The sequence below is a fragment of the Lotus japonicus genome, chromosome 4 (assembly GCF_012489685.1).
Source record: "Lotus japonicus ecotype B-129 chromosome 4, LjGifu_v1.2".
Classification (NCBI taxonomy): domain Eukaryota; kingdom Viridiplantae; phylum Streptophyta; class Magnoliopsida; order Fabales; family Fabaceae; genus Lotus; species Lotus japonicus.
In genome coordinates, this window is record NC_080044.1 from 58,964,998 (window position 1) to 58,986,448 (window position 21,451).

Below are 21,451 nucleotides of genomic sequence, written 5' to 3' on the forward strand. Positions count from 1 at the left end.
TTTTAGTCTTTAGCGTTAAGTTTTGCCTTTGTGAGTCACAAAACGAGGGCTCACAAGTCTTACTTGGTATTTTTCGTATAATTATAGATTAATTGTTTACACAAATCATTATCGTTAAGTTTTACTTACGTAACTTACATGTGTTTTTTATGTGCAAAGTCTAGATGACACTGAATTATGTAAATTGGTAGGTCTCATGGTGTCAAATAAGACAAAAATAAAACACCAAATAGGAAAAATGAGTCATCATTGTGTGAATTATGTGAACAGAAGTTAACAACATGAATTAAAACAAAAGTAATTAAAAATTAATAAATAATTTTTCAACAACTTAAACCAACATTTGATAATTAGGTTGAAGATGTTAGAGAAGAGAAAAATTGAATTTTATAATTCAAAGATAAGTGTTTTTGTTTTGTTTACATCTCAAGCAACGCATAACCCATTAAAACAAATTCCGCGTAAAAAGGGCCTAAAAAATATATTTTAAATAGGATTAATCATCATATTGGTCTCTGTGTTCGTTTCTCCGTCTGAAGTAAGATAATTAGAGAAGATGTTTGCAAATTTGGGTCCTCTCGTTTGCAATTTGTGTGGAGCAGGTCCTCACCGGAGCCCGGAGCTCCGACGATTGGTGATTTGGCTAGCTGATTGAGACTGCTTAGCTGACATGGCAAGAAAAAAAAATAACACTTCAGAATATTGGATCCAATTAATGAAAATAACTCTAAATTAATTAACAAATTCAATTCCCCAAATTAATTCCAATCAAATTAGGGTTAAAAAAAAAAACCATTCTGCAGCCCAAATTGATAGGTCGTGTTCACCACCTCTCTGCTCCATCCTCTCTTCTTCTTCACCACCACAAACCCTAACAGCCACCACCACTGGAACGTAGCAGAAGCACATTGGAACGACGAACCAGATCTGAATCTGAAGGCCACAAAGGACGAAGGAAGAAAATGAGAAGGAGAGGCTGGGTGTGACGGCGGATGAAGATGACGGTGAACCTCAATCTCTTCATGTCCTCTCGATTTCTTCCTCCTCGCACCGTGACAGAGCCCTCAACCTCTTTCTTCGCCTTCGATTCACAACAAAGATTGAGTTTGCAGGTTAGGGTTCCAGATTGGTGGTATTTGGGGGCTTTGGTTGAATATGGGTGAGGGTGGATCCTAGGTTCGAAGGTGTGGTAGCTTTTGGAGTTTCGGTTGCAGGTTCAGGTTGTGGGTTGGGGTTTTGGTTGGGGATGGAAGGTTCGGTTGGGAGAAGGAGAAGGGAAAGATGATGCTGTTGTTTTGTTGTGTTTCTTCTTGTCCGTGTTGCAACTACCAAACGCTGCAAGCAGTGGGGAAAAGAAGATCTATGGTACAGTGAGGAAAAGGAACAAAACCACCACCATTTTTTGGGTTTCTTGGCCACCACCAGCACTTATGGGTTTCTTTTTCGTGTTCTGTACATGTCTGGGGAGGTTATGGTGGGGATGAGCTTTTGTTTTCTGGATTTTGATTATTTTTGGACTCTTGGTTATGATGATGAAGACCCTGGGAAATTAGATTTTGTGTTTTTGGGATTTTATTGTTTATTGTTGGGGTTATAATTTTTTGAAGAAGATGATGAAGAAAATGAAGATGAGATCAATGTAAAAAAAATAGATGAAAAAACATGATGTTGAAGAAGATTCATGTTGATGAAGATGAATTAAGATTTTTTTAATTGAATTTAGATTAAAATAGTTGTTTTTATTTTTTTAAATAAATTAAAATTTCTGACCTGTTTTTTATTTTTATTTTTTTAAAAAAATCCACATAAGCAACATTAACCAGTCATCTAGCCAAATCACCAGTCACCGGAGCTTCGGGCTCCGGCGAGGACCTGCCCCACACAAATTGCAAACAATAGGACCCAAATTTACAAATTTTTAAGGGATTGACTTACTTCAGACGGCGAGACAAAGACATTGACTAATATAATGATTAACCATTTCAAATATCATTATATTATTGAGAAGTAGGGGTGAAAAAAGGTTAGGCGGCCCATCAAGGGCCTATGGCATGGTCCATCCAAGGTCTCGCCTGGCCAGACTTAAACTTCTTAAAAAACATAATTAATTAAATAGGCTGGGCTTAAGCTATAAAAAACTTATTCGGCCTATCAGGCCAGCCTGTTTAAAAAAATTGTGATGCAAATCTGGACTATGAGGCTAATACTGTTAGGAATATTTTTTTGTCATACACGGCCCAACCCTGATCACACACTCAGATAGAACCAACCCTAATCTCTCCTCTCTGTTTTATTTTTCCTCACACGCCGTCACACACTCAGATAGATAGATCACAGATTCAGATCATTCTTTTTCTTTTTTCTTCAGCATGTTCTTATTTCAACTAGATTAAGAGGTGTCAGTTGTTTCTTTCTTTTGAGAATCAATGTGTGTTTATTGTTTCATACTCAAGGAGACATCATGAAAAAGGGCAATTTCCACACCCTGTCATGTTTAGAATTTGCTTGGAATCGACTATTTAAAACCAATTTACTTATCAGACTCTATATGTGTGTTGCTTGTTCCAAGTCAGATTCTTATTCTTATCTACTCCTGCATTGTATCGATCTACTATTTGTTCCAAGCCAGATTCTTATTCTTATCTACTCCTGCATTGTATCGATCTACTATTTGTTTCTTGGGTGATCTTTATGGATTTATTTTTATAATGTTCTCATTTACAAACAGGCTATAAGGTCGAGTCAGACCAGACTGAGGCCTCAAAATTAGAACACAAGCTAGACTTACTGCTCAAAGTCTGGCTTGACCCGGCTTATTTTCACCCCTATTAAGAAGTGTCCAGTTTCAAATATAATAATTAGCAAATTCTCTTTGATTCCGGTTGTTAAAAAACATAGCAGGTTGGAGGTTTTGTATAATAAATTAATAATGATAAAATAACATTGAAAATATGGAAGAAAATGACATACTTGTTCAGCTGGAAGTCAATTATATAGGCACAATTATAAGGAAAAAAATCGACATATCACGTTCAGCTGTTTTTTATTTATTTATATTACAACATTAATGATAATGCCATTTAGATATTCCCATTGAACCTCAACATATAAAAATTCTAATATAATTCACGTTAAACTTAAGCATAAATTCTAACTTTTTTGTCCTACATATTGTAAGTTGGTACATTGTACATATTGTAATGTAAATCATGATTGCTCATCAATTTGAAGGAGGCTAGCTAGTCCTTTTCATTAAATAACACCGCCAAGAAATTAATCAGGTCGCCAAAAATTGCTCGTACCAAAAGGGGGCCTCTCACATACCCCCTATGTGATTTAGAGGCCAGCCATGAGCCATGTCATGAGTTTGAACCACTATTTGTTCCATCTCTTTCTATATTCCAATGGGTTCCAAAATCCAATGACATCTTCTGTCTCCATTTGAGATACTTTCAGCCACATGAAAACTTCCATGACATTATAAAAAAGCAGAATATGAAGGGGTTAAGAAAAGTAATTCACAAAAAATGTAAAGAACCAATAACAAACTACATCCTTAAAATCTAGGGGTGTACAAGACCCGACCCTACCCGCTAACCCGTTCCGGCCCAAGCCTTTAGGGCCGGGTTGAACCCGGCCCGATCATTAAAAGAGACCGGGTTCGGGTTGATCTTTGAGTTACCTGACTTCGTGTAGGGTCGGGTTCGGGTTGACACTCGGGTCACCCGGCCCGTCCCACATATATATTTTATAAAATTTTAATTTGTTATAATGATTAAAATGTGATACATGGTGCTCAAATTTATCTTATCATGTAGATGAGATTAAAATGTCTAACATCTACCTTATGAATTAAATAAACGTTTGTCAAACTATGCACACTTTCATGTTCTAACAAGAGAAAATCATGTGTGTGTTTTATACATATGTGAGACAGGTGAAGAAATGATCAAACAAAATGTAAACCTCAACTGCAATAGATTATGAAAGAATTGAATCCTTTCAAGTTATTTCTTCCAAAAAATAGTTCAAACTTATAACTCTTTTAGTATGTTATTATCTTTAAATTTTACAATTAGTATCAAATAGTCTTAAACTTATTGTCCCTCGGGCCAACCCGGTCCCGTCCTACATAGACCCGTCCTAAATTGGACCCGCATAATGTCGGGTTGCTTCGGGTCTAGGGACGGGTTAGGGTCTATGATTTGGCCCGATCAATATTTAGGGTCGGGTTAGGGTCAACCAAAATCCGTCCCAACCCGTCCCTTGTAATAACAGCGCAATCAAATCCATTCAACAATCCATGAAAACATGTCCCGGAATGTCCAAAAATATGCAGGAATATCGCACCAACATAGTCCAAAACAAATAAGAAAATTCAAAACAAAGTAGAATCCATATATAGTTCACATCCATATCAAAAACTTCAATTTCCCCCTAAACCATGCTATTTCTTCTGACATTTGCTTCAAAAAAATTGAAAAAGTCAGTATTAACGTCATCGACTATTTGTTTGTAAGGCTTGGTGACCAAATCTACTGCAATACTAATTCTTGTCTCGTTGTTGACATATAATTTTACAAGAATGATGTATTAAATAAACTTGTTTTACGAAAATTGAAATTATGCCTCAAGAAGAACACGTAATTACCGTTATATTGCAATCTTCAATCGATAATCTAACTCGTCACCCATACTCCGCAATCATTCATGTCATGAAGGAATGTTTAGTAGGATGTTTCAAGAAATGAATGACTGCGGCGTTTGGGTTACGATCTGGATGACAGATGATTAATCTTTTCCTCAACCAGTTTTCTATTTCAAAACTGAACTCTTCTTTGGCAGAATGCAACTTCTTTTCCGGCTTCTCTCTAATCAACTTTAGGGTTCCCTTATTTAAATCCCTCTTTTCAAATCTTCTCCTTCACGTAATTTTTTTTTATTGCACTTTGAATGCAGTTGCTTGATTGTGGGGACATTTCCTCATTTTGTGAGATGATGGTTGATTTAAAATATCATCCTATTTATTTTTGGATTTTTTTGGATATTTTCTATTTTTAAATTTCATTTCTTACTGATCTTTTATGAAGTTTTTTTTTTAATTTCTATTTTTTATTATTTTTTAAGAAAGGAAATAATGCGAAATAAATGGGCCATAACATAAAGATATATAGCCCAAATACTTATTAGCCATAACAAAAAAATATATAGCCCAAATACTTGATTAACTAGTCAACTTTTTTCTAAATAAAATTGAAGAGTAAAATAAAAATGGTCGGATGAAATTAGGTGATACAGATGTGAATTGTGGATTCTAGTTTGTTTTGAATTTTCTCAGGTTTTGGGAAATGTTCAGTGCAATTGCCACGCAAGCTATCGCCACGGTTAAACCGTGGCGAAAGGGCGTGCGGAGCCGTGGCGAAAAGTTTTTTCTGTAGTAGTGTGTGTATGGACTACATTTTGAATGAATGTGAATAAATTGTTATTTTGAATGGATTTTTAACAGGTATTGATTTATTTATTTATTTGATAATTACCTCTCTTAGAGCATCACTATCCCTAACATCTTAACTTTTGGTTATTAACATTATTCACATGTGGCTGAAGTGTCCCATAGACTCTAAGCAACTCGTAAGCAACTGATGCATATTTCGCTCCAACCTGGCATCGAGTTCTTAGCACTATTCTTCTAGTCTCACAATACCACATTATGAAAATAGCCTGGAACACTTGTTTTGGTGTGATGGCCTGAGTCAGCCGCATTTTCAAGCTTTTGGAGATGTCTTTGCATTTGAATCGACATATGGTACGAACAAATACATGATTTCAACACTTTCAAATAATAAAATTGAAATAAGTGATCCTAAGACAAACAAACTTAGAGTTGTTTCATTTCATGGAATATGTGACGTGTGAAAATCCATAGCAAACAAAGATGAGAACCAACAAAGCAACAAAGATTTGTGAAGAACCTGGCTAAACCGGTTTGGAGATCAAAGGTTGAGCAGGAGCTGTGGAGGTTCTCAGGCGCAACAAACAAGACCGGCGACAGAGGAAATGTCGACGAAGGTGATGGTAGTGGAAGAGGAAATAATAGTGGCTAGACGACAACATAAGGGGTGGGGGTGTCGTGTGACGACACAACAATGGGGTGTCACGCGACAACACAACAGTGAGGTGACGCGCGACAGTAGTGTCGCAACACGAAAATGTGATTAGGTGGCAGGGGGAGGGAGAGGCTGATGTGGTGGCTGAGGGAGAAGGTGGGGGTGAGGATGGTGGTAGGAGGGGGGACTTAGGTGGTGTCACTGAGGGGAAGAGGAAGAGGCCAAGGGAGAGGGTGAAGGAGGAAGAGGAGGAGGACAGAGGGTTCAAGGGAGAGGTAAGGAGGAGGGCGATGTAGAGAAGGGATTGGGCAACAGAGGAGAGAGTGAGTGTGAGAGTTTGGGTGTGTGGCATAGAGAAGAGGCTTATAAGAAGATGACCGGAAATATCAAAGATTATAAGTTGGAACTTTGGGGTCGCAAAATGGACAGGACCAAGTGACAGTAGTGTCAGTCATAGTGGACAATAAGTTAAATAGTAAATATAGCGTCATCTCTAAATATTTATGGTAAAGTATAAAACAATTTAGTCAACGGTAAAAGATTAATACGTTATAGAATAGCCATACCCGTCTTCTTTTCTTTTTTCAGGACCCATTGCAATGTGGTGAAGGAGTGTAGTAAAATCATGCATAATTTTTTGTGGGGAGGTTATGGTGAGGGATGTTGGAAATTAGAGAAGAAGATAGTTGCGCCGTGGACGAACCATTGCCTTGAAAGCAAAATTCCGGCAGACCTCCGGTGCAATCTAGTGCCGGGTTTGCTCCCCAAGGTTAACACAGCTGCACGTCAGGTACTGTGCACTCAGAACCCGAACATACTAGAGGCTCTACAACAATTAGGGGTGGAAATAGGTCAGGCGGCTCGTTAGGGGCCTGTGGCTCGGCTCGTTTGAGGCTCGGCCCGGCTTGGCTCGTTTACTAAAAAGGTCAGGCTTAGGCTTTTTAAAAGGCTTGTTTAACTAAAAAGGTCAGGCCCAAACAATTTAAAAAGCTTATTTGGCCAGATAGGCCGGCCTACTTATATATTATATTATTAATAATATAAATATAATATAATTATATATAATTTTTTTTAAAGATGTATACTTTAGTATAAAAGAAAACCCTAAGTCCATGCCCTAACCTAGACTAGAAACGTTCCAGACATATTCAGCATTGCACATCCTCAGCCGCACAGGACGCAGACTAAAGCCAGTCGCCACTGTTGATCTGCCGCTGCCAAGTCCACCTCTCTTGCAATGATATATGTTTAGTTTTTGAAATGCAATGATACAAGTTTTTTTATTTGAAAAGAAAGTGTAATGACATATAAAATGTTTATTAGCCCGCCAGCCTAATGACTTTCTTTTGATAAAATTGTCTGTTAAGTTAGGCTTTTAAGAAGGCTTGTAGGTCAGGCCAGGCCTTAGAAAAGGCCAGGCCAAGCCATAAAATTTGGCCTATTGATAGGCCACAGGCCAGGCTTGGGCCACCAAAAGAGAATGCAGGCCAGGCCTAGGCCATGCAAAGCTTGGCTCGGCTCGGCCTATTTCCACCCCTAACAACAATGCTCAGAATATTTGTTCAAAACCAAGTTATCAAAACCATAACAATGTGACCCATTTAAATAATACCCACGGCCACATGAACAAAACTGAAGCCAGCCCTCAACGTATTTTAAAAGTAATAAAACCAATTTTAAGAGTCATAATGTTGAAATCACAAATAAACCAACCGTTATCATAGGTAAAAAACTGTTAGAATTAACATGGAAATAAAACCAATTGAATATATGTTGGAACCTTTAAGACCATAAGAAACCGGTTTCAAATATAATAATAGTCATTTGAATATGTATAACCGAAAAGAAAATTCATAGATAATTACTTGTGCCATTACTCCTTCAATCCCCCACTAATGGCAATCAAGTGATTAAAATAAAATTCTGAGCAAAGAAAGTTAATTTTTTGTGCTTAAGTGTTAATGTCCAGAGGATTGAATTAACACATAGTGAAGTGAGGCAACAACTTTTATCAAAAGAGTGAACGAATCTTGAACTAGTTTGACTTGGTTGGAACTCCCACTACACACACCATAACTTTAAAATGTAGAGACTCCGCGATATAATATTAAAGCCATTTTCCGAACCTTGGGATACATGTGAGCGTTTTAGAAAGATTTCTCAAGTCTTTCATAGACAGCGACTTTTACCATCTCACTCACATATTTATTCACATAATTATTAAATGCGTCTCATAAGCATCTAAGTGCGTCTCACAAAGCACTTTCACAATTGTGAATAAACTTTATTTATAATTTATTTGAAAATATATCAAGTGCGTCTCAAGAACACTTTATCTTAGATACATCAAGTGCGTCTCAATAGCACCACCATAATTGGCTATGTATCTCTTTCAAAAGCTTCAAGTGCGTCTCAAAAGCACTTTATAATAGATACTCCAAGTGCGTCTCAATAGCACTACCAAAAATGGTTATGTATCTCTTTAAACACAACAAGTGCGTCTCAAAAGCACTTTATAATATATATAAGTGTTTCTCTATAGCACGATCAAATTAAATGACAATGTATCTCCTCAAGTACATCAAGTGCGTCTCAAAAGCACTTTTCAATGGATACATAAGTGCTTCTCAATAGCACCACTATTTCTTCAAAATAGCATTACCTTCTCGTCATAAGGATGAAAATGTAATGCATAAGAGTAATCATATGACTTAGTTTGACCTACAAATGGGTATCCACAATACTTTTCTCTTTATTAAGGCTTAAGGTTCATCCTGCTCGACGTATCCAATATAACTTTCTTGATCAATCATTTAGCAAGAAGATCAACGAGGCTTCTTTCACTTCTTACATACTCAAGACAAATCAAACAATTCTTAATCAATTTCTTAACAACATGTTTGACATGTATTTTCTCTCTATAGCAAGCATCATTGTTAGCAACTTGTTGCTTCTTGTGACTCACAAGCACGAGTACAAAATAAATCATTCATATAGAACTCAAGATTTCTAGATTCAATAATAATATTAGGCTTAAATAACCTTTTGGTCCTTAAAATTGTAAAGGGAATCAAATTTAGTCCCTGTAAAATTTTTGCATTAAATTGGGTCCTTAAAATTGTTTTTTTAATCTAATCAAGTTCTTTTGCTCAATTTTGACCTGTCAACGGTCCAGTGGCAAGCCTAGTCACCCAAGGACAGCCACATAAACTTTTCCCCATCAATTTTAGTCCCTTGAAATATATTTGAATCAATTTTAGTCCTTTGAAATTCCACCTTCATCTTCTTCCTCTTCCACCTTCTTCCTCTTCCTCCATAACTCAAATCCCATAAATTAAAAAGGAAGAACAAAGTGAATATGATGAACTATAGTTTTTTTAGGGTTTTGAATTTCTGGGTTTTAGGATTTGAGTTATGGAGAAGAGGAAGAAGGTGGAAGAGGAAGGTGAAAAAACAGGGTCTAAAGTTGATTAAAATATTTTTTAAGGGACTAAAATTGATGTGAAAAAGTTCACTTGACCATCCTTAGCTGACTAGGCTTGCCATTGGACCGTTGACTGGTCAAAATTTGGGCAAAATGACTTAATTAAATTAAAAATAATATTTTAGGGACTCAATTTGATGCGAAAATTTTACAAGGACCAGGTTTGGTTCCCTTTACAATTTCAAGGACCAAAAGAGTATTTAAGCAATAATATTATCATTTAAAATCAAGAATCCATGGCCAACACCATCATGAGCATAACAAAAAAAAACCATATGTCTTACCACTAAAATTCTTTCCTTTAAAATATGGTATTTCTACTTCTCAAATACCCCACACTCTAAAGAATTTCAAGTATAAGGAATATATATATATATATATTTAGATCATATGGCTTAGATTAAATTCACAAACACAGCCCAAATATATAAATTTTAGTTCACTACCCAAACCATTTGAATTACTAATGAACATAAATATGACGTGAAATCCATCATGTTACCCAAACTGACATGCCCTTCATTGTCAAAGAATTAGAAAACATACTGCCAACATCTCATTTGAATGTCATATTAATGCAATTAACATACTCATATCATATCTCTTTCACATTTTCAATAACAGTAGATTAAGTCTGCAAACACATCAAATAACTCACCTAATCATTCCAACCGCATTATTCTTGTTTGCTATGACATATGTGAGAATAATCAAACGAGATGATTAAAGATCAAAGAATGCAATAAACACCACATCACCACGAATTTAGGTTCATAGCAATGATCAGCCAATGGATGTTAACAATTTATCATCTATAGCTACATCTATAGACTAATAGCAACAAACATATAATCTTTTCTATTTAACCATTTAACTTGAACAAAATAACTCATCTTAATCAATCAATGAACTAATCAAGTCTGGGAGCTAAAATTCAATCTTTAGCAAACAGATTTCTTATCTCTCCGGGTTGGTTAAACAGGTGGCCGGATTATGTCCAAGAGGTGCTGCAAAGAGACATATCAGATCATTGTCCGCTTCTTTTTAAGAGGGTAAATCAAAATTGGGGTCCGAAACCCTTCCGCGTTCTTAACTGCTGGTTTGATGACCCAAGGTTTCAAGCTTTTGTTGGTGATTCTTGGAGAGAGATACAGGTTGAAGGAAGAGGTATTATAGCTTTGAAAGAAAAATTAAAAACTTTGAAACTGAAGCTTAAACAGTGGAATCTTGAAGTCTTTGGTAATCTGCATAGGAGGAAAAAGGAGATAGTGGACCAGTTAAATGATATTGAGAAAAAGGCTGAGGAAAGTGACTTACAGGAAGTTGAACTCAGACAGCGTCAGGAATTGGGGGCAGAATTTTGGCAGTGCTCAAAGAGAATTGATTCACTTGCTTATCAAAAATCTAGAATCAATTGGATTCGGGAAGGGGATCAAAATTCACGTTATTTTCATGCAATTGTGAATTTTAGAAGAAAGGTAAATGCTTTACCTGGGCTATGGGTGGAAGATGTGTGGGTCGACGACCCAAGTGCTGTAAAATTTCAGGCTAAGGAATTCTTTGCTTGCAAGTTCAAATCAATGGAAAGATGGCGTCCAAAACTGGATGGAGTCCCATTCCGTTCTTTGTCTGTTTCGTCTTCAAAATTACTAGAGGAAAATTTCTCTGTTGTTGAATTGAAGGAGGCAGTTTGGAGTTGTGCCGGGGACAAGAGTCCAGGTCCTGATGGTATAAATTTCAGATTTATTAAGTCCTTCTGGGAGATTTTACAGGATGATTTTTTTTAAGATGGCAGTGGACTTTCAAGACTCTGGGGTGTGGCCACGAGGCTCAAATGCTTCCTTTATTACACTGATTCCAAAGATTGCTTACCCCCATGGCCTGCATGATTTTCGTCCTATCTCACTTATTAACTGCATGTATAAAATTGTCTCTAAACTGCCGGCTAATAGAATCCGGAACGTGATTTCCTCTGTGATTGATGATTGTCAATCCGCTTTCATTGGAGGGAGAAATTTGCTAGATGGTGTACTGATAACAAACGAGGCAATTCATGACGCTAAGAGACGGAAGAAGCCAACCTTTGTCATGAAAATTGATTATGAAAAGGCCTACGATTTTGTTGAATGAGACTTTTTGTTCTATATGCTGAGGAGGTTGAATTTTGGTGAAAAATGGATTAGGTGGATTTCTGGATGCTTGAAATCTGCATCAGTGTCCGTCTTAGTAAATGGTAGCCCGACTGAAGAGTTTGGTATGGAAAGGGGCCTCCGGCAGGGAGACCCCTTAGCTCTGTTTTTGTTCCTAATTGTTGCAGAAGGATTGAGTGGCCTCTTACGTCAAGCGGTGTCAAAAGATAAATATTCCCCTCATATGATTGGTGGTGATGAATCTGTTGGTATTTCCCTCCTCCAGTTTGCAGATGATACTATTTTTATGGGTCAAGCAACTATGCAGAATATCTTTGCTGTGAAAAGTATCTTGAGGTGTTTCGAACTAGTGTCTGGCTTGAAGGTAAATTTCCACAAGAGTAAGATTGCGGGTGTCTGTGTCGAGCAGAATTGGTTAGTAAGTGCTGCTTCACTACTACAGTGTCAACAAATGAGTATCCCTTTTGTTTATCTTGGTTTGCCAATGGGAGGAAACCCAAGGAGACTTTCTTTTTGGGATCCAGTTATTAATAAATTGCGCAGTAGGCTGTCAAAGTGGAAACAACGACATCTCTCTTTTGGGGGACGACTGTGTCTGATAAAAGCAGTTTTGTCTTCAATCCCTTTATATTATTTATCCTTCTATAGAATGCCAGCGGGTATTTTGTCCAAATGTAATAGTATACTGAAAAGGTTCTTGTGGGGGGGAAGTGATGAAGGTAGTAAAATTTCCTGGGTGAAATGGGAAAATGTCTGTAAACTAGTGAGAGAAGGCGGATTGGGGGTGAGGGATTGGAGGAAGTTCAATGTGGCGCTTATTGGGAAGTGGAAATGGCGCATGCTGAAGGAAAAGGAGACTCTATGGTGTCGGGTATTGGCTGTTAAAAAGAATGATTCCACTTGGTGGAAAGATTTAGCCTCCTTGTGTGATGAAGGGAACTGGTTCAACAATTCTGTTTGTCGACGTGTTGGGGATGGTAGGGAGGTAAAGTTTTGGCATGATGATTGGTGTGGTGTGGGGCCGCTGAAATTATTGTTTCCTCGTCTTTTTATCCTTTCCCTCCAGCAATCCTTTCCTGTCCATGAGTTGGAAACCTGGGAAGGTACAGTTTGGCGTTGGCAGTTCTCTTGGAAGCGTGCCTTGCTGGATAGAGAGGTCCGGGCAGTAGAAGAGTTACAAGGTTCTTTCAGAGGCTTCTCCCTGAAAGAAGGCCATCAGGATTCCTGGGTGTGGATAAAGGATAGCTTTGGCTGTTACACTGTTAAGTCTGCCTATGAAGAATTATATGGACTGGGCCAGGAAGTTGAAGGATATGTTTTCAGGAAATTATGGAAATCGTTAGCCCCCTCAAATTCGATAGCTTTGGCTTGGAGGGTGCTCCTGAACAGAGTTCAAACAAAAGATGCCTTGGCTAGAAGAAGCGCAATTCCTCCAAACTCAAACTTGAACTGTGTTTTCTGTTCCAGTGATTTGGAATCCTGCTGTCACCTGTTTTTTGTTTGCGTTGATAGCTGGATGATTTGGTCGAAAATCCTGAACTGGCTTGGGGTTTGCTCAGTGCTTCACATGGAGGCTATCCCTCACTTTCTACAATTTAGTGCGCTTTTTGCAGGTGGTCCTAAAGCTAAGAGAGCGGTGTCTATGATATGGGTGGCGATAATTCATGCTATCTGGTTTTTCCGTAACTCTATTATCTTCGAGAATGCTGTTTTTGAAGGGGATAGGATTGTTGAGTTTGTGCAATTTAAGTCATGGATCTGGCTGAAGGCAAGAAAAAGAAATTTCCATGTTTCTCACTATGAGTGGGTGGCTAATCCTTTGTACTGTGTTCGTCTACTTGGCTGATTTAATGGGGGATTTGGTTCTGTGGATTTATGGAGTGTTTTCTGTGTGGAGATCCCTCTCTGATTTGTGATATTTGGTTCTGTTATTTTGCTCTATCTTGTCTCATATTTTGAAATATGTATCAGCACTTTGCTTTTGATTGGAATTAGTATGCAGGATGCTGCTTTTCTTGTGTTGGTCAAGGGTGGCTCGTGGCTTCTAATTTAGTCTATCATGAAGGGTATTGGAAGTCAGCTTGGTGGAATGTGGAAGTCTTCTCTCTAGGATTAATTATTGTTAGCTCTGCTGGTTGCTGCACGGTCTAAATATCTTAGGACAGTACTGTGGATTGCTGCTACTTTGTGATATATGTATTATCTATGTCTACTTTTGTAAAGTCCTCCTTGTGGACTATCTCTTGATTACTGACATCATGTACTCTTTTCCCTTACCAGGTTTTCCCAAGGGGGTTTTCCCTGGTAAGGTTTTAATGAGGCATGATTTTTTTAATCTGTCCTCAAGGAGGTGGTGGGTGGTGGGTTCTTTCACTAGTAGGAGGATTCTTTGGACTTCTTTCATGTATTTTTTGTCTTTTAGCTTTTTCTTTTCTTTCCATTCCCCTTGTATTGGGTTGAAGTACCCCTTGTACTTCATATTCAATATATTCTTATGGCTTATCAAAAAAAAAGGAGACATAATTAGTTACCAAGTAAAAGTTTAGTGGATGGAGTGATGCTTATCTTTTCAGCAATTCATTTTCTTCTTCCACATTTTTTTTTGTTGAACAGCAGCGTCATCGGCACGAACAAGAGTGAAAAATTAATTTTTGCTTTCAAATTGTTGGAAATTAGAGAAGAAGATAGCTGCGCCGTGAACGAACCACTGCCTTGAAAGAAAAATTCCGACAGACCTCCGGTGCAATCTAGTGCCGGGTTTGCTCCCCAAGGTTAACACAGCTGCACGCCAGGTACTGTGCACTCAGAACCCGAACGTACTGGAGGCTCTACAACAATACTCAGAATATTTGTTCAAAACCAAGTTATCAAAACCAAAACAATGTGACCCATTTAAATAATACCCACGGCCACATGAACAAAACTGAAGCCAGCCCTCAACGTATACTTTTCCAATTTAAAAGTAATAAAACCAATTTTAAGAGTCATAATGTTGAAATCACAAATAAACCAAACGTTATCATAGGTAAAAAAAACCGTTACAATTAACATGGAAATAAAACCAATTGGGTGTTAGTTGGGTTTATGTTTGGAGAAAGCCCTATGTTGGAACCTTTAAGACCATAAGAAACCGGTTTCAAATATAATAATAGTCATTTGAAAACCGAAAAGAAAATTTAAAGATAATTACTTGTGCCATTACTCCTTCAAGGGACGCAATATCTCTAGGGTTAAGTGGGAGGAAGTATGCAAACCGAAAGAATGTGGATGGTTGGGGATTAAAGACGTGCGTTCTTTTAACATGGCACTACTTGGCAAATGGTGGTGGAGGTTTCTAACTGAACCTGAATCTCTGTGGTGTAAGGTTATTGAGGCTAAGGCTATGTATTTTCCTGCTAGCTGTGAATCCCCATGGTGGCGGGGTATCAAGGCTGCTTGTTCTTTGAATGGTGTGAATTGGCTTCAGGCAGGGCTGGTGAAATCTTTGGGTAGAGGGGATGCAACTCACTTTTGGTCAGAAAATTGGGTAGGCTCAGGCTTACTTCGAATGCGTTTTTCCCGGCTACATAATCTGTCTCAGCAAAAATATGACTTGGTGTCTAATATGGGGGCGTGGAATGGTGGCACTTGGTCTTGGAATTTTTGGTGGAGAAGGTCATTACGAGGTTGGGAGCTATCTTGGCTGTCGGATTTGCAGGGGCTGATTAATGGCATCTCTTTGGTGGAAGGAAGAGGCGACCGATGGAGGTGGTTCCATTCGAAGGATGGATGTTATTTTGTTAACACTGCATATTCTGTTTTGCTGGAAGATAGCTCTTTGGAAAAGCGCAATGTATTTTCTCTTGTTTGGACTGTTGCACTTCCTTCAAATATTCAAGCATTTACTTGGAGAGTCCTTCTTAATCGTATCCAAACGAGGGATAACATAGGGAAGAGGAGTGTGCCTCTGAGTACAACTGATCGACTTTGTCCCTTCTGCCATGAGGAGAGTTGTTCACATTTGTTGTTCTCTTGTCCTGTTTCATATGACATTTGGTGTTTGTGCTCAAATTGGCTGGGCATGTGGTTGGTTTATCCCTTGGGTCCTAACGCTCATCTCTTGAGCTTTCTTCGGCCAGATTGTAGTAAGGTTGTTCAGGGTGGTCTTTATGGATGGCAGTAGTATGGTCCGTGTGGTATTCAGTAATGGTTATTTTGAGAGAGGCACTGTTTTTGAATTAATTCATGTCCGTTCTTGGTTATGGCTCAAGGCGAAATTTCCGGATTTTTTGAATTCTCTTTTCGAATGGAAACGGCTTCCAATGTTATGTCTCCAATCCATGTCATGATGAGATCTGTTGTTAAGGGGCGCGCTGGATAATTTGTTGGGATGCTGTTGTGATTGCTGATTTGCTTACAGTGATATGTTGATATTTCTTTTGTTGGCGTTATGGGCGTGGGTGGTCTTAGTGTGCTGCTACTGTTTGGCTAATTAAAGGAAGGAAGAGCTAATGTTTGCAGGGTCTGGTCTCATATTGATCTTCATTCAATATATATGGCAGCTATTGGAGATTCTTGGAGGGTCACTGACTCACTGTTACTGGTAGCGTTGGATTAGAGTAGGAGAGTTGGATTTTGGTTCTTACTTTCTCTGTTTCTTGGGCTTTTTGGAGGGTCCTCTTTGGCTTTAGAAATTAGTATTTTTTTTTCCTTCACTAAATTTTTTCGATGAGTTTTTTCTAATAAGGTTTTATTGAGTTTTTTTCTCAAGTCTTCCTCCAAGGAGTTGGTGGGAAGTTATTAGTATTACATGGTTCTTGTGCTACTACTTTCTATTTTATTGATGTTAGCTTATCTTTTTTATTTTTCATTATCTTGTGTTGGGTTCTCTTCAATATATAGGCTTATAAAAAAAAACAAAGTAAACTTTCACATAATCACATGATATCAACTAATTAGGCAAGTTGAGATCCAAATGGGAATTTGGAAATGAGGAATCCTCAAGTGGAGGTCCTTTTTCCCTCTAACGAAGATGGAGATTAATTGCAAACGCATGCCCACGAAGCTCATTACTAATCTCCATAATGAAAATATGGTTCCAACTACCAACTAACACAAACTAGGATAATCTTTTTCAGAGATGAGTCTTCTTTTTACAACAGTTTTATGTGTCAAGAAGGAAGGTAGGTGAGGAGGTTGAGACCCACGCTGTGAGTAGGTTCAACATTGAATCATATTTGCACCTTGATAACCATGCCATGCTTGATTAATACAAGCTATACTCGTATAATATTTCCATGTGATTATGATAAGATATGATTAAATTGACCTAATTATGACAATTAATGTTATGCAAATAAAGACATGAGTCCTAACTAATGCCACCCTCTCGCTCACTATGGACAACAATAACGTACCGAATGACATTGACCACCATAACCATCTCAATTAATTTGTTAAACCGCGCACGCGTTACAAATTGCTCTTACGTTACAAATTCATAAGTATTAAATTCTTGTATGATTAATCATTAATGATATTAATTGATTCTGAGATCGTTAATCCAGTCCGATTTCCTATATATCTCAATTAATTTATCTATTACGAGTATAGATATATTTCCATGGAACTCTACATTTTCATGAAGCTAGCTTTTCGAGTGAATTTTTTGACACACAAATTTTGAATTTGATATAGTTCTCAATAAAATTTTGAGCAGATTCAGTCCCTCCACCTTTTAGTTGTTGCAAATATATCAAGTCCTCTTATCATTACTTTTCTACTTAGAGTATCTCAAATGCAAGGTGCTTAGTTCTTATTTTTTAGCTAAAAACTAATAAATGAGTTTTTAACCATTGGAGGAGGATGACGTGGAATTCTTAATTCTTAAAAATAAGAACTAATTCTTATATAAGAAGTTTTACTTTTTGAGTTCTTACCATAAAAAATTAATTATTTCTCTCTCATTCATCAACTAATTTAATTTAAGTATTGAATTAACATTTAAATTTAAATCAAAATTATATGAAAATAAAAAATATTACTAGCATAATGGTATTGTGATACCAAATGAATGTGCTAAGAACTAATAACTCATGATTAAAGTAAAATCTGCAAAGAGTTGCTTAAGCACATGTGACAGTACGGGGTCATATATATGAATAGTACTAAGAACTAAGAACTAAGAACCTAGTATTGAAGATTCTCTTAAAATTGTTAAATTCTCATTTTTCAAGAAATTCTTCCACAATAATCTAACAAACAACACTAATTTTTTTAGTTTTTAACTATTAAAATTGTATATATATCAAACTGATCATAAACTCTACAATAAAAAAAACTGATCATAAACTCTAGAATAATACATCGGATTATTACGTTGTGATCATTATCTTTACAAGTCCAAGGAAAACCTTTAGAGTGCTTCTGCACAAGGTTGGCTTTGAGCCGCCTTGCTTTAATGTTGTATTCAGCCAATGTAAGGCCTGCTCAGACACTAGCTAATACATGATTTCTTTACTAAATCATTCAATCCACCCTTATGGCATTTGATCATGTGCAAGTTATTTGGGTCGGCAGCAATGCTATTAGGCCTTTTCACTTAGTAGCTGGGGCGAGACCGGAAGGAATGTAATAAGAAAATAAAAAATATAAAAAAATGAAATATAAGAAAATGAGAAGAGTGTATAAAAACTGTAAATCAAAGCCCAAAATGTAAAGTCTATAATTATGAGAAGAAGTCATGGTACCTAAATAACACAAACACCTACATCTGATTTTTATTTTATCTCTCACTTCTCATTTACTGATTTACCCAATATTTTTCATTAAGAAAAGGTGAAAACAATGCTTGTGTGGAGTGAATTCTTGAGCAACTGGATTGTAAGCATGGTCACTTTTGAATGATGATGCCCTGCGCCTTCTTCCTGACACTATAAATTAATGTTGGACCTGCATGTCATCACTCATCTCCCATGATTGATTATTCTCTGCAACTCATAATTGATCTTCTTCAATCACAGGCCAGCCTCTCCTTCAAGCATCTCAGATTAATTAATTCCCCCTCTTTGTGGCTCTCTCTGCAGCAACACGCAATCCTGATTACTATAATAGTGCTGCGATGCTGCCATTAATTACTCCATTCACTTTAATTCTCTCTACTCCATCAAATATTGTGTGTGGTGTTAGGTCCCTATATTTAAGAAGCAGGTGTCTGGTAGAATTTTGAATGGATTTGGACCACCTAGTAATTTCACACGAAATATTATGTCTTTAGTCTCTTGATAAATATTAAAAGAGACCCACATAATTAATAAATATATTTGAGTTCTGAATGATATAGTTTAAATGGTAATAACTGAGAATATAAGATGACTAGATCAACCATTGGAAAGATTATAAAACCCAACAAAAAAAATTGGCTCATAAAAAACATTCATAATAATATGAAAACAGATTAACACAAAATTTCAATTTCAATTTAGAAAGTTTTCACTTAATTGAGAAGATCCATTTTAATTTTAAATGGCATTTATGCATAGTTGAGTAAAAATCATGTCTTCAACCCTACCTTAGCTACAATTAACATTTTAACCATGACAAACCCTTTTTTAATTAAGTCAAGCTGGTTTAACTTCACAAGTTACACTAGGTTTTCCCAAGAGAAAATCCCAAGAGAAAATCCTAGTAAGTTTTTTTTTTTTTTTGGAAACAAAAGAATCTTATTGAATAAAAGAAAATCCTAACATCTTCCCCCCACAAGCTATCTTTCTCTGACAACGAGTGCCACCGCCACTTCCGAAGCAAAGTATTAAACTCCTCCAAATATGTAATGTCTAGTTAATGAGACATTATTTCTAAAGTCTCTTTTTCAAGGAGTTGGTAGGATAACTTTAGTTAGAGAAGGTTTCTATGACACTGTAATTTGTTATAGCGGTACCTAGCTTGCTTTTCGTTCTTTCTGCTTGTATTGGGTTAAAGTTACCCTTATACTTATTTTTAATATATATTTTATAGCTTATAAAAAACATTTTAAACTTAATCAATTAGTTGCAAAAATAAATCTTTTATATTATTAGAAAATAAATATAATATTTATATTTTTATGTTAAAATACAAATCGTTATGGTTTTGTTAAATTTTCAAATAACTTTCTTAAAAAAAAATTAATAGGATGTTCTCCGAACAGGTTGAGATGTGTTATGTTTGACTTTCGCTCAACCTTAAATATTGATTTGACCAATTTTTAAATCAAAACACATATCTAGAATGGAAGAAACTTGATAAGGTGCAAGTTTAAGAAAGATCGGGTCACAAAATGATGATTTTGGGTTGACCCGATGACAAGTTAAAATACAATTTCAAATCTCATAAATGAATGTATATAATTATGATATTAATTTTCAATCTATTATCAATTATAAAAAAAGCTACACATAAATTAGATTGTTTGTACTAAATTTTGCATGATTTAATACTCAATCTAACAATGCAATGAGATGCATTTCTAATAAGAGTATTCATAGAACGGGCTGGGACGGGTTGAACTTGTCTTTCACCCGACCCTAAATATTGACTGGACCAGCTTTTTTAAACTAAAACTCGTCCATAGACCCGAAGAAATCCAGTGAAGTGTGAGTTGAATGGACTTGAGGCAAGACAGGCCAAGGGACAAAATTGGATCCTATACACTAATACACCCCTAGGACCTTCACATGTTTCTAAAAAATTTAAATAAATAATTATTTATTATAAATATTATGATTTTATTTTAGAAATTTTTTTGGACCTATTGAAAAATTAGATGATACATATAGAATGTAAAAAAAAAAGATGATACATATAGAAGTTTACCTGCTCTATTGCAAAATAATTGCATGTCCACTCAGGGGGGAATTGTTTCAGAATAACTGTTCACTTATAATTTTAAGAGAGCATTAATTGATATTTTTTTTCTTCATATAATGTCTTCATGAAAACAATAAATGAAGAGAAATGAAAATACATTTCAAAGAATAAAACAAGAAAAGAAATAATATGTTTTAAAAAGTTAACAATATTAACTACGTTTTTTAATATACGTGTTTCCTCTTTTAATATGGTTTAAAAATTTAACAATATTAATTACATTTTTTAATATCAATATTTCTTCTCTTGTTATTTTGAAACTTGAATTTATATTTTTTTCCAAAGTATTCCAGATCCGGTAGAAATGAGACTAATCATCTCGAGAGACTCATAGATTATATTAAGTGTGTAAGTCTCTCCCAACAAATATTTTTCGAGATACACTGCCTAGAGATAAACCCTGAACTAAATGCTTAAGGAGTCCAAATATCTAGCGACGACCATGAACCTTATTGGTAGGTATATTTCTGGTATATCTCTACTAATTTGTTAGCTTAATGATAAGGGAAGAGATTGGATCATAGGGCTCAATACATGGTATGGGATCACTAAAATCCAAAAACAAATTGTAAAATACATATATAGATTAAGTGTGATAAAATCAATTGCAAAAACTATAAAGTGAAGTCTAATTATGGATTTAAGTAGTAATTTTAACATCATCACTTAACCAACAATTTAGGACAAGATTTGGCAAAGCTCACTCATGTCTCATTCTCTTTGGTAGAAGTCAGCACCATGAAAACAATCCCAACCAGCTATTGAGTAGAGTGAAAAAAAGGAGCCACAAAAAAAAAATTCCCAGACAAAACCAACCCATGTCG